Source organism: Vicia villosa, linkage group LG2 (genome assembly GCF_029867415.1).
Source record: "Vicia villosa cultivar HV-30 ecotype Madison, WI linkage group LG2, Vvil1.0, whole genome shotgun sequence".
Taxonomy (NCBI): Eukaryota; Viridiplantae; Streptophyta; class Magnoliopsida; order Fabales; family Fabaceae; genus Vicia; species Vicia villosa.
Genome location: NC_081181.1, coordinates 99,276,598 through 99,290,280, shown reverse-complemented (window position 1 = coordinate 99,290,280; position 13,683 = coordinate 99,276,598). Strand labels below are relative to the sequence as shown.

At 29.5% G+C, this 13,683-nt stretch overlaps 1 long non-coding RNA gene across 1 annotated transcript; it reads left to right on the top strand.

Annotated features, from left to right (window-relative positions):
- The first annotated feature begins 1,286 nt into the window (after positions 1-1,286).
- Positions 1,287-3,386, top strand: LOC131646508 (uncharacterized). The gene is made up of 5 exons (XR_009297504.1): positions 1,287-1,503; positions 1,589-1,625; positions 1,781-1,841; positions 2,145-2,257; positions 2,803-3,386. It is a non-coding gene; the product is annotated as an uncharacterized LOC131646508 (long non-coding RNA).
- The last annotated feature ends 10,297 nt before the right edge of the window (positions 3,387-13,683 follow it).

Below are 13,683 nucleotides of genomic sequence, written 5' to 3'. Positions count from 1 at the left end.
AAAAGTAGGTGGCGTCATATGGAATGACGACTACGTGAAAAACACTCCCAAACATGATTGACGATTTCTCAATGCATCTCATAGATCTTTTAGACAACACACAAAATTTTATTTATGCCTCAAACTTCCGTAGATGTATCTCCAGAAACACCCTTTTAAAAAAAAAAATCTCCGTGGGTATCAATTAAAAAAATTAAATATATTTTGGTTAAAAATTCTAATATCTATATATATATATATATATATATATATATATATATATATATATATATATATATATATATATATATATATATATATATATATATATATATATATATATATATAATTGTTTATACTTTATTTAAAAAGTATGTACCATTTTTTTTGGTTATTAATATTATTATTAATATTAATATTATTAATAAGTTACATTTGTTTTTTTTTTAAAAAACAAAGGTTATATATATATAAATTATAATATATTTTCTACATATTGTTTATGGGTTTAGTCTCGTATACTGTATCACCATCTTAACTTCTGAAAATGTCTTCTTCCCTCCATAAGCACTTATGAGAAGTGCTTTTTCATTTAAAAAACACTTATTTTTAAAAGTCATTCTCTCTACTCGCCTGATCATCATGAAACAATGCTACCAAATAATCAATCAATTGATTCACTCCCAATGAATGATAAGGAATTACCGGCAAAAAATATGGATGACAGGGTGACGGGATTCCGGCTGGGGGACGTTTCCGACGGCACGCTCAGTTTGTGGAGCCGTGGAAGTCGAGATTGAGAGGTGCGGCGGAGCTATGAGGTAATCGTGGAGGTCGCGATGGAGTTTCAAGGTTGTTCTCGCGTTTTCGTTGACAAATCCGGTGAAACACGTATTCCGCGTTTTTGATTTTCTCTTCTTCTCTTCTGTTCAATTCTTGGTTGCTTAATCGTAGTTGTGTTATCATTGATGATTGTTGCTCAGTTCTTGCTATCGAATGCTTTCAAAGTGAAGAGTTTTTCATCTCACACACAAGGTGTTTGATGAAAAGTCTCAACCAAGCTCTTAGTCTTAACATGTATTAGTATAAAATAAATTGCTTGGTTTGCTTAATTGGTTTGTTTATTTGGTTGTTTGTTTTGAATGACATCAATTTGTTCTCAGTAGGAAGTTAATTTGAACTGATTTTATGTCAGAAGTAGCTGTTATGAAAATCTTAGGATCAAATTAGGGGCTTATGTTTATTTGTGGCAATGGGTGAGGGAAATAGGAAGTTTGCTAAGGCTTTTGCACTAAATAAGGAAAGAGGTTTGACTTTCTCTCTTTTGTCCATAGTTCTTGGATGCCTTTTTACAAACTATCCTGAACTAGACGGTTGAGCAGAGAATCGACCAATTTTTTAGTTTGCTTGATTCTGGTTGTACTAGTTTGTGGAAGAAAAAGAGGCCTTCAACCAGTCGGTTGCTGCAAGTACAGAATCACAAGGCTAACACCGGTGACAAATCATTTGATTTAACAGCTTCAGGTTATTGGTTAATGTATTACAGTTCAATTATGATACTGATTTTCTAGTTGAATAGTTTATCCTTAATCTTTTGTGCTCCAAGCAGTAGATGATGTTCGTGAAGATGTGAAAGCGACTAAAGCGTGAGTAGCATCAAGTTTTCTACTATTTCTTTTTCCTTTTCTCTATTTTGTTTGTTTATCATTTGGCTTTTTGGTATGTTTTTTCTCTAATTAATTAAATCTGAATCTTGATCTAACTTTATTGATTTTTTTTGTTGGTGATTTTTTTTCTTCAGGAATCCAACAATATCTGAGAGTGAAAACCAGTTGAAAGAGAAGTTTCAAATAGATCTGATGGTGCTTATTCTTTTCTTCATCAACTTCTTTTATTCCTGCCCTTGTTTCAGTTCAAAGCTTGAGTCTACTTTTGTTTTTCGTTTATTTTATTGCTACAAAAATGTGGTATCATGCAACTGTATATTCAAGCGATAATATGTTGATCTGTTTTCTTTATATGTTGATCAAATTCTTATGTTTTACTCGAGCCTATTTGCAACCAGTGTTCACTAGATTAATGAATTCTCTTATTTCAAAATTTTGGCTTTATTTGTGTAGGTTATCAAACTAAATTCAATAAGCTTATTAGGTTTTTCTTCATAGATGGGGCATTCTGCTGCTGTATGGGAATTTAGAGTAGCAACTAAGCTTACAAAGGACTGGAATGGAATTGATCAAGTTGTACTTCGGACGCCATACAAGGTGGTTCGGCACGGGTGAGAACTTGTTGATTGAGATTCAGATACCGGTTGAGTATGTTACTGCTACAAACTGTTTAGTAAGATTAAGGTTCATTATTTTTACGAAATGGAAATGGGAATTATTACATTTATTTATCGTAGCTAATTATCTTGACAAACAATTGAGTTGCTGCTCCAATCCAATGCATGCTTTACTTCTGAAACATTATGTTTTATTTGTTTAAGCAATATGTCATACTTCAGTCTGTTCACGTTGCATAAAATCGGTCTTTTGATTCACATTTTGAGCTAATGTTTTCTGATACTCTATGAAATTAGTCGAGATTCTTTACTGCTTGTTACTGCTATGAAAAGGAATTTGGTCTGGACATGATAACAAACATGAAAAACAAAATCGTATTTTATGATTGATGATATACTGAAATTAAGAATAGCTTGAGTTATAATTAATAGTCTTGCTTTGAAATTCGAAGATGTGTTTCAGAGCTGCGATTCAAAGCAAATTAAAATTTTATGATGCTCTTGGTTTTTTCAACTTACTGATTTTGTTTCTTTTGTAGATCCTGCTGCCGCAGCTGCTTCTTAGGACAACAAGGTAACTACTAGAAATACTCTGTTTATTTTATCATGATTTTGATTGTATTGGTTTGTTATTGTATAGGCGCTGATCGTCGGCTATTTGATGCATTTATTCTGGCAATAAACAAGGCTCTAATTGTGCTAATTTTGAGTTACACCAAGCGAGTAGGCTCCAGCAAAACTCCCAAGCAGTACCAGTCTGGGTGAACGACGACATCGATTCCAACGATTTCGGCAACACCGACGGGAACTCGTAAGAGAAGCGCTTTGGTGGAAATACTTGATAACACGATTCCATACTGATATTTGATAGAGAGCCATTAGGTCTGTGTCGGTTGGTAGAGCAGTACTTGATAACACTGATGTTGCAGTTAAGGCCTTAAGACCAGACATAACTCAAGGGGAGAAGCAATTTCATCAAGAGGTAACTTCTTTTGCAAGATACAAGAGGCATAAAATTTCTGGTTTTAACAAATATGTTTTTTTTGTCGATATAAGTATATACCAGTTATATACAGAATTAATGTGATTTGATTTTGTACGGTAGGACTTGTAGTCCTGTACTTTCTAGCTTCATTATAAATTCAATGTGTAGTTGTGTATTTTGGAACGAACTGAATTTTAGCTATCAACTCTTTTTCGATTTTGTTTCGACATTGTTTGCGTTCTGAAATTTTCTTCAATTAGAATATTAGAATTAGAATATGAGTTGTTAATGAATGTTTTAGCTAGATGAGAACTTGTTTGTGCTAGATGTTGATATTCAGGTGGGATTATGTATGTGATTGTAGATATTAATACTAGATCTCATGCATCGTAATACTAGATATTATTTCTAGTATAAACCTTTGTATACTCATAGAGAAACAAATAATAAATTATATTTTTTTTTAAATTTAAAACTACATTACCTGCGAATTTACCTGCGGATTTATCGTTCCTGTGGATTTACCTCCGGACTTACCAGCGGAATTTACAGCGGATTTACCTGCGGATTGTTCCTGCGGATTTAACTGCGGATTTTCCTGCGGAATTACCTGCCGAAAATATTACCCACTAAGGTTTTAGCTGGGGACCAAATACCGCAGGAAAATCCGCAGGAAACACTTTTCCTGCGGAAATTTTGCTCAAATCCGCAGGAAAACAGAGTATTTCTAGTAGTGTATATAATCACAATTTTAAAATCTCTAAATTTACCATCATTATTGATTGTCGATCGCTACTCCAACCATCATTATGATCCTAGTAGACCATTGTCAACCACCACCGACCACCACTATAATCAATTATGATCACTATTTTATACATTCATGATCTTCAATCTGACCACCACTTGCTACCTTTATGACCACTACTCTAATCACAATCAATAATCACTCTGGTCATCACCAAGCACCACTATGGCCATTGTCAATCATTATTTACCACTATGTTGATCATCGTCGATCACCACTCCATCTTCCTCCAATCACCATCATCATTTGTTACTATTCATACCATCGTAAACTATCACCTTAACCACCAGTGATCGTCAATCGATTACTAACACTCTTACCACCACTGACTACCAATCACTTTGATCACAATAGATCACCACTCTAACATACATCTACAGACAACCACCACTTTTAACTACATTATTAAAATGGCTATTAATCAAATATAATATATTTGTAATATTTTAATTATTTTATAAATCTAATTGTGTGAATTATGTATATTAAAATATAAGTATCATGAATATTGATTTTGTTATTGAAAATTTTATAACTCTAAGACTAAAACTTATTTTTGTTTTAAAAATTTAAAATAGAAATTGATTTTAGTTTTTGAACATTATAAAACTTAAAACCACCCCAATAAGATTTTGCGGAATTATATATATATATATATATATATATATATATATATATATATATATATATATATATATATATATATATATAAAGTCGTTTTATATTACAACCGTTTAATAATCAAAAATATTTTATCCTATAATCACTTTTAAACATATATATATATATATATATATATATATATATATATATATTTTTGATTATTAAACGGTTGTAATATAAAACGACTTTATATATATATATATATATATATATATATATATATATATATATATATATAATTATAATTTATCGATAATATCAAACGTTTTACAATAAAGAGGAAGATATCATGTTCGCTTGCACCCGATTTTTTGGGTTTTTTTATCTTCTCATTCTCAAATTGTGAAGAAAATTATTATAAATGCTACTTATGCTTGACGTGATCAAGAAGTTGGAGAAACCAAGAGTTTAAGAAACTTATTGCTTGCTAGGGTTTGAAATAAAAACCCAATTTGCATGGGTTGTGTAACACCCTAAACCCGTGATAATTTTTTTCTTTCATTATAAAAATATTGCAGAATATAAGAATATAAAACAAGGTGTCACGCCACCAAAATACTCAACTTTTTACTTCGAAATAAAAATTTAAATCCAAAACATAACAATAATGTATGATTATTCGGTTTAAGACAAGTAGAGAAAAAAGCAAAATAATCTCAACCCTGATGTTACAATATCATAGTTATTATTCCAAAATAAACATAAATCAAGCAAGAAGTCGAAGTGTCCATCTACACCATCATCCATAAACAACCAATAACAATCACTCCTCAGTCTTAACCTAGGAATCGTCTGCACAGGGGTTCATATAGAGGAACGTAGAAAAAAATGTGGTGAGAATACATTCTATAAATTTACAATGGTATACATATATTAAGGGTAGCATGAATAAGAGATGCACCATTATCATGCCATTCTATACAGTCACCTAACGTTCACGTTATACTTATATCATCACATAATCCCTCACCATAAACATATGACATTATTTGGCATTTCACAATAATCAAATAAATTCAGTTCATATTTCACATCATACATATAACATGATTCAACATTTTACAATAAGCATATAACCTCAAGTCACATTTTATATATACATATAACATCAATCACAATCACATAATATTTTGACATATACAAGAATAATATGCAATGCTCATCTCCTCTACTCCCGTACATTTGGTATCATTACCGGATTCAAAGTTATTTTACTAAAATCCTAAAATACTAGACCAAAGTCCTAAAACACCAGATCGAAGTCCTAAAATACTGGATCAAAGTCCTAACACCATACCAAAGTCCTAACCTAACTCCGAAATATACGATGCATGATGCTTCAAGCAATGCAATCTCCCATCTGAATCTCCAACACCAAAATTTGACACCGCCGGTTAAGGCTAACACCAGTTCTTGCAAACCTAATAACACTGTCAATTAGGCTAAAATACCGGCTCTTTCAAACCTAAACATAATCAACACCAATATTTAACATTGTCGATTAAGGCTAACACTGTTTCTTACGAACCTAAACAAAATCAACACTGGTTCTTATAGAACCTTAAGGTATTAACACGATCATTCACAATACACCATTATATCACATCAACACCTCACTTGTGTGCTAACTTAACAACTTAATATCATATACATATTATCAAGACACTGGACTAAAGCCATAAACTTGATAGCTTGACTCACATAAACATTTTATCAATACATTAGACTCATGTCCTTAGACGCTCAACATTTTATTCACACAGCAATGATCAATCATTGGACTAATTTCCTCAATATCAATATTTTATTTCACAAAACCATTTCATTAACATTGACCACTGTCCTAAAACATCCTCATAATTCATTCATAGTTTACAAGTTTCATATCATCAAAACTTTGGATTTGTGTCCCAAAATATTAACAACTTAATTCACATAAACATCTTATCAAAACATTGGACTAATGTCCTAAAACATTTACAACTTTATGTCATCAACATTTCATAATATCATGCAACAATAATAACAACATAGCATCTGAAATAATGTTCCTCGTGAGACAAATGTTGGACCAGATGTCTAGGACAACTTGTCCAACCAGGTTTCACACAATATGACAGCAACACACAATTAAAGACAAAGAAATAAATAACACGAGAGAATTGGTAACCCATTTTAGTGCAAACAACACCTACATCTAGAGGGCATCCAACCCGAGAAAGAAAATTCACTCTTCTGTAGAATTAGTACAAAGTGTCTTAAATGAACAAGCCTCTTGTTCAATGCCCCTCTTCTTAATTCTACCTTAGTGTCTTTCTATTTAGGACTATTGCTAAATATGAAAACCCCCTCTCACTTTCTCTCCATCACTAATCCCAAGTGATCAACAACAATAATCAAAGTTATCAATTTTAAATTACAACTCACCTAAGCAAACCAACTATTATGCCTTATGATATGAATGAAGCAATATTGTGGAGTACAATTAACACAAACACAAACTCATCCTAAAGCATAAAATACACTCAAGCTCGTCGTCTTCAAGGCATGGATTGAGTCTCTTTATATAGCAATCAGTAGTTGAGATTTTATCCTTGGATATAGGCAGTGATATCATCCAGATATGGTGAAGATTCAATAAGGATTCGTTTCTCTAAAACATCTCCACTAAAAAAATGTATTTGATTTGAATTCAAATTTAAATCTCCATGATTTAAATTTAATCTAATTAAATAATAAAATAAATCAGATTGCTAAAAGATTGCAATAATCCTTATTGCACACATCAGCAGAAGAATACGCTCTAAGCAACTGAAAAACACACACACACAACAACAACCTTGTCTTGCAGACAAGGGATAAATGTTGCACACATGCTGGGAAATTAGTTCCCAAACATGTCCTTCTTCACAAACTATGTTGTTTTGTATAATACAGTCAATCTAAAAGGAAAACAACCTCAACATATATTCACACAACATCAACACAACAACATTTTCACGTAGCATACATTTGGTCATTCAATTTGTGCAACAATATTTCTATCAAAACAATCCTTAATCATATTTTCTATTAATCGTACCTCAACTTCAAATAATTATTTGAAATATCAAGTGGAGCCGGAATCAAGCAAGTGAACATGTTTTGGAAATCTTAGAATGTCTATTTTAAGACTATGATTTTTATTTTGGGGCTTAAGGTCACAATTGGTACAGTTTAATCGAACAATATGAACTGGTGCAAACACCTGGTAGAATGTTTTGTCTAACTTGTATGTAGTAGTTCTCCTACTGTACTTAATGAATGGGATACTTATTAACTCTAATACATATGAAATTTTGTCTATTTTCTTATGACATAAGGTTTACTCTTAAAGAACTTGTGTAGAGTGAGTTGTACCAAAAACACTAATAGTATGCCAATTAATTGAGCTGCAGAATTTCAAAACATTAGCTGGACTTACATATCAATTTATTTATCCTTGTGACAATTAAAATGATCCAATTCAAAGTTTATCACGTGATAAATCATGTCTAGTTTTTAACAATTTTAATTTCACTTATAAAAGATCTTTGTAACTAAAATTATAAGCAAAATACTAGCATGGTATACTATTCGCAAGTTGTAGAATTTTAATCTTAGCTAGTTCTTGCTGATTTCATTTAATTTCCACTCCTTAGGATTCCATATAACTCCTTAACTTGTCCCCAACATTCAACAAACCTACGTAATTCCTAATTACCTCCATTACCAACATCAGTCATTCACCATTCATAACTTGGTTCACAACAAAGTATTATCAAAACATTGGACTTATGTCCTAAAACATCATACAACCTTATACAATGAGTCCTTATTCTAAATATTTTCACACATATAAGTATCATAAAATCATTATTATAAGATAGATCTACGCGTTAGCTTTCTATCACATCTGACCGCGCCTCTTAATATGAGTTTCCTAACTCAAGTTATGTATTTTTTACTAATATGTTTGGTATTTCCAAAACGGCCTATGGGTTTAAACGAATATACAATTTTTTACTCCTTTTAGTACCATTCAAACATCAACCAAACAATATAATTTCATCACTAAGATTCATCAATTCATCAATAAATAATCTCAACATCAATTCATCAAATTCATGAGAATGCAAATCCAATTATGCAATTAAATTTAATCATGAGCAACAAGAGGGATATTCGTGGCCTATGACTCATGGGATCCTTATCTCCAAGGGAAATCACATATAACTTCATACAAAATTAGGGGTTCAAGGAAAACTTCACTATCCTAGATATAGGATACCAATTTGTAGAATAATTCTCCTCTTACCTTATTTATGCAGAAATTTCACAAAGCTCTCAACAAAGATGAAGTTCATTCCTTGCTCTACTCCAATCGCTATCCTCTCAATGAGATGAGAATTTTCTTCTAGAGTTTTGGAGAAGAAAGGTGGGTTTTTTGTGTGTGATAGGGTTTCTTGCCTCTTTCCTTGTTTTCTCAAGAGATACTTGTTTTTCTCTTTTCCTTCATCTCTCTAATTCCTTCTTATAATTTTTTGGGTTAAATATATAAATCCCCCCCTGCAATGTTAGGGAATTCAAGTTTTAGCCCATCGTAATTTTTTTTTTAAAACAACCGTCGTAATATCTAGATTCCCTCACTATAGCTCCTGATTGTCCCAGATTCTAATTTTAAGTGACTTGACACTCAAATTGGATTTTTATTTTAATTTTGATTTAATTTTTTTAGCCACGTGGAATTTATTAATTTTTAATTTTTTTTATTGTTTCTTATATTAATTTTTTTTACGTTTTGTTTTTAATTAATATCTTTCATTTTGTTTTTAAATTTAGAAATTATTTAAATAAAAATTTGAAATTAAACATATTGGATCTGGGGCCCATTTACTCTTAGCCTATTTTCATGTTATTAATCCCTATGTTGTTTTGCTTTATATACACTTAAGTTTCTTGCTCCAAAAACGACGTGGGACTATATCTGTTTCAGCTTGTTCAAGAAACCTGCCTGAGACTGCAAGCTATCAAATGTTATCATTGTTTTTGAAAGACCATAAATGCCTAAACATATGGAAGACATAAAACAATAAACAAATAATATTTAATGAAAATCAAATAGAACATGCAAATCAAATAGAACATGCAAATTTAAGACTTGTCATTCAACCAAACAAGTCTTCATGGAACCACTAAACAAGTCTCCAGCTAACTTTTTAAGAATTTGTGATTCTCTTTAAACAACCACATGACATTGTAGAGAACTATGTTTCATAGAGACCATAATTTGATGCACTCAATAAGCTTGTAAATTTTTTATGCAGCTTAGGAGCCAAACACGTTACCTGTCATACCATATTTCCCGTCTCTAATAAAAAAATAAAATCCCCCAATGTTAAATAAATAATACATACATTGTAAGTTATAGTGGTTATTATATCAATACATTTGAGAAATATCAATACATATGATATGATGGTTATTATATCAATACATTTTTCCTGCTTCCAACATTATTATGATACATTTGAAACACTATCAATATATTTGAAACAATCTAAATAGGATATGTTATTTTGCACTTCGTGGTGACTGGTACAATTAGTTTCTATGCATGTTTCTGAAACTGTTGCATGCTATACTTATTGTTGTTGCATGCTTTAACTAGTTGATGATGATACATTAACGTGCAATAGTTGTTGTTGTTATTGCATGCTATAGTTGTTTCAAAACACAGAAGATATATTTTGATCTGAAACAGTGAAGAATATATATATCTATATATATATATATATATATATATATATATATATATATATATATATATATATATATAACCTTGCACATGAACTTGCAAGCTATAGTGGTAGTCTAACTGGAAAAACATTTAAGCAATTTGTTTCATCTATATAGGAGTCCCACATCGTTTGGTAGTACAAAAATATTAGTCTTTATAAGTCAGTCACTCATATGGCCATTTGAATTAAAATAGGATGACAGTAATTGGGTCAAAAACCCAATATGTTTGACAATAAATTTTTGTTTAAATAATATCTTAATTTAAAAACAAAACGAAAAAATATTAATTAAAAATAAAACGTAAAAAAAATTAATATAAGAAACAATAATTTTTTTTAATAAATTAAAATATTCCATGTGGCTAAAAAAATTAAATCAAAATTAAAATAAAAATCCAGCTGTACTGCCAAGTCACTTAAAATTAGAATCTGGGACAGTCAGGTGCTATAGTGAGGGAATCTAGATATTACGAGGGTTGTTTTAAAAAAAAACTTTACGAGGAGCTAAAACCTGAATTCGCTAACATTGCAGGGGAGTTTATATATTTAACCCTAATTTTTTTCTCATTTTCCTAATTTCTTATTTAATTCCTTTTTATTAAAAATTCAGATTTTTAGTATCATTTGACTCCCAAATCCTTCAAGTTTCTATTTTCCTAAATATTTGAAATAAATCCAACAAATCCTATAAAATTCTAATTAATTCTCTTAATAATAGTAATAATACTAATAAAATTTTAAAAACACATGAGTTACATTATCAAATAAATAAAATTTTAAATACAATTCGGGGTGTTACAGGCTCCTCTAGTACCGGCCACCGGCATGGAGACCTTCCATGGTCAACTTTTCTTCCTTGAACGACTTTTCTGTTTCCATCCCAACCCCAAGCAGAAAACAAATCCTTTGCACAAGCTCTTCAAAATGCGTGTTACATATTAGTTTCTAATTTTGTCAAGCCTTTCCTTAAAGGTAACCCTTTATAGGGACATGGAATGTTAAGCATTCTCTCTTGATTTGTCTACTTGGATGTCAAATTTTATAATTGAAAATTTGAAAATTACACACGCTCAACTATAGTTAAGGATGCATGATTTGCTTTTAGAGTATTGAGAAGCAACTACTTAATTTGATTAATTCATAATTAAAACATATTTTAAAATTTTACATAAAATATCTATAGAATAAAAGGTTTTAAGGTGGAGGGTCAAACTCCAGAAATTTACAATGAGTAACAACTAACACCTATTTACCAACCGGTGAGAAGTTGAGGACAGTTGTTGCCTCTCTAGATTGTAGCCACCACCACGTTCATTCAATTCCATGAAACTTACCCTATCACTTTTTAAGTTTCTTTCAATTTTTACTCTATTATTATATACCATTATACTAGATTATAGATATATGTAAATATATATATATATATATATATATATATATATATATATATATATATATATATATATATATATATATATATATATATATATTCTATAGAAACTATATATTTAGCCTTTCTTTAAGAAGTAAAAGATACAAGTAATATGCTATCCAAAAAACAAATCATTGAAGAGATTCTGTTTCGTAGAAAACTTGAACAAATAAAAATCTACTTAAGACATATTTAGAAATTTAAGATTGATTATGTTTACACACCATACACAAAGTTACTACCTTATTTTTTATAAGCAAAACTCCAATGATATAGTATATTCTTTCACTATCGAAAGAAAAAGAACAAAAGATAATGATATCAAATAAAGTTAGGATAATGAGAGTCAAATATCAGTAAAAAATAATGGAGTGGATTGGTCATTTGGTGCTTTGATTTGATTATGTTCCCACACAAACATTACATAATTGATGGACACATTCAAGGAAGAGAGAGAAAGCTTTTAAAGAGTTGTTGGCAATTAACATAAAGTAGAACCACACAACTGTCCTATGCAATGGCTTGTGACATTATTTTTTGCCCTTGGAAAAAGGTATACTCCACAAATGAGAGGCTATTAGTACTGCCCTTCAAAAATATAAAGTGGGGCATGAGGGTGATTTTTTTTTTTTTTTGTATTTATGTAAAATATCTTATAACTTTGATCAATTACTAATTTTTAGAGAAATAGATTGACCATTTTTATTGAAATTTTTTATTTTTATTATTTCATCCATAAGTTTGATTTTAAATATGAATTACTATGATCACAAAAAAATTATATTTATTTGTCTTATCGTTTGAATGTAAATGAACGTCTCAAAAATATATGAATATTTATTTGATAAATATAATTTTTTTTAATTTGCCATCGTTTAAATGCAAATGAATATTTTTTTTTGTATTTAATTGTTTGATTAAATTTTATTTTATTAAAAATGTATAAAATTTAATAAAAAAATATAAATATATATAAGGTTGGGTGAGATTCATTTTGAAGTTTTTGATAATTATAAATTTATAATATAATGAAATTGTTTATATAAAAAGTAAAATAATATAAAAATTAAATAAAATTTATTTAAAAATTCAAATAAATTGTCAATAATAATGCTATTAAACATTGCAATGTTAAATATTGAATTTTGTCTTTTTTTTTTTATTTCAATTTGTTTGAAATATAGATTGTTTGATTTAGACTCAATAATAATCATCATATTAAGAATGTGAATGAAATTTTTTGTTGAAGATGGAGTATCCAAATTTCAAAAATAAAATTTTGTTTTAGAGATCTAATTTCAATTTTTTAAAAATCAAAATAATGCCATATATAAATTAAATGTAAAATTAAATATTTGGAAAAAATTATAAATTATACTATAGCTTTGCAATTGTTAACTACAAAGACATTGAAATGCAACAATTTCAATTTAATTTTGAAAATTTAATTTTTTATACTTAAATTGTGTGACTTTAACTGTTAAACAACCAAATTATTTTAAAAAAAAGTTATATTTTCAAATTTGAAAATATTAATGAGTCAAAATAAAACAGTAAAATTATATTTAAACTTAAATCTTTTTAATATTCATGAAAAAACTAAAAAAAAAAAAAGTAAGAAAAAGATCACACATGCTTTGAACCCCACAACATCATGACCATAGCATAGATCTAAATTCCTGGCTAAAGTAAAAAGCTTTAAAACCAAAACAC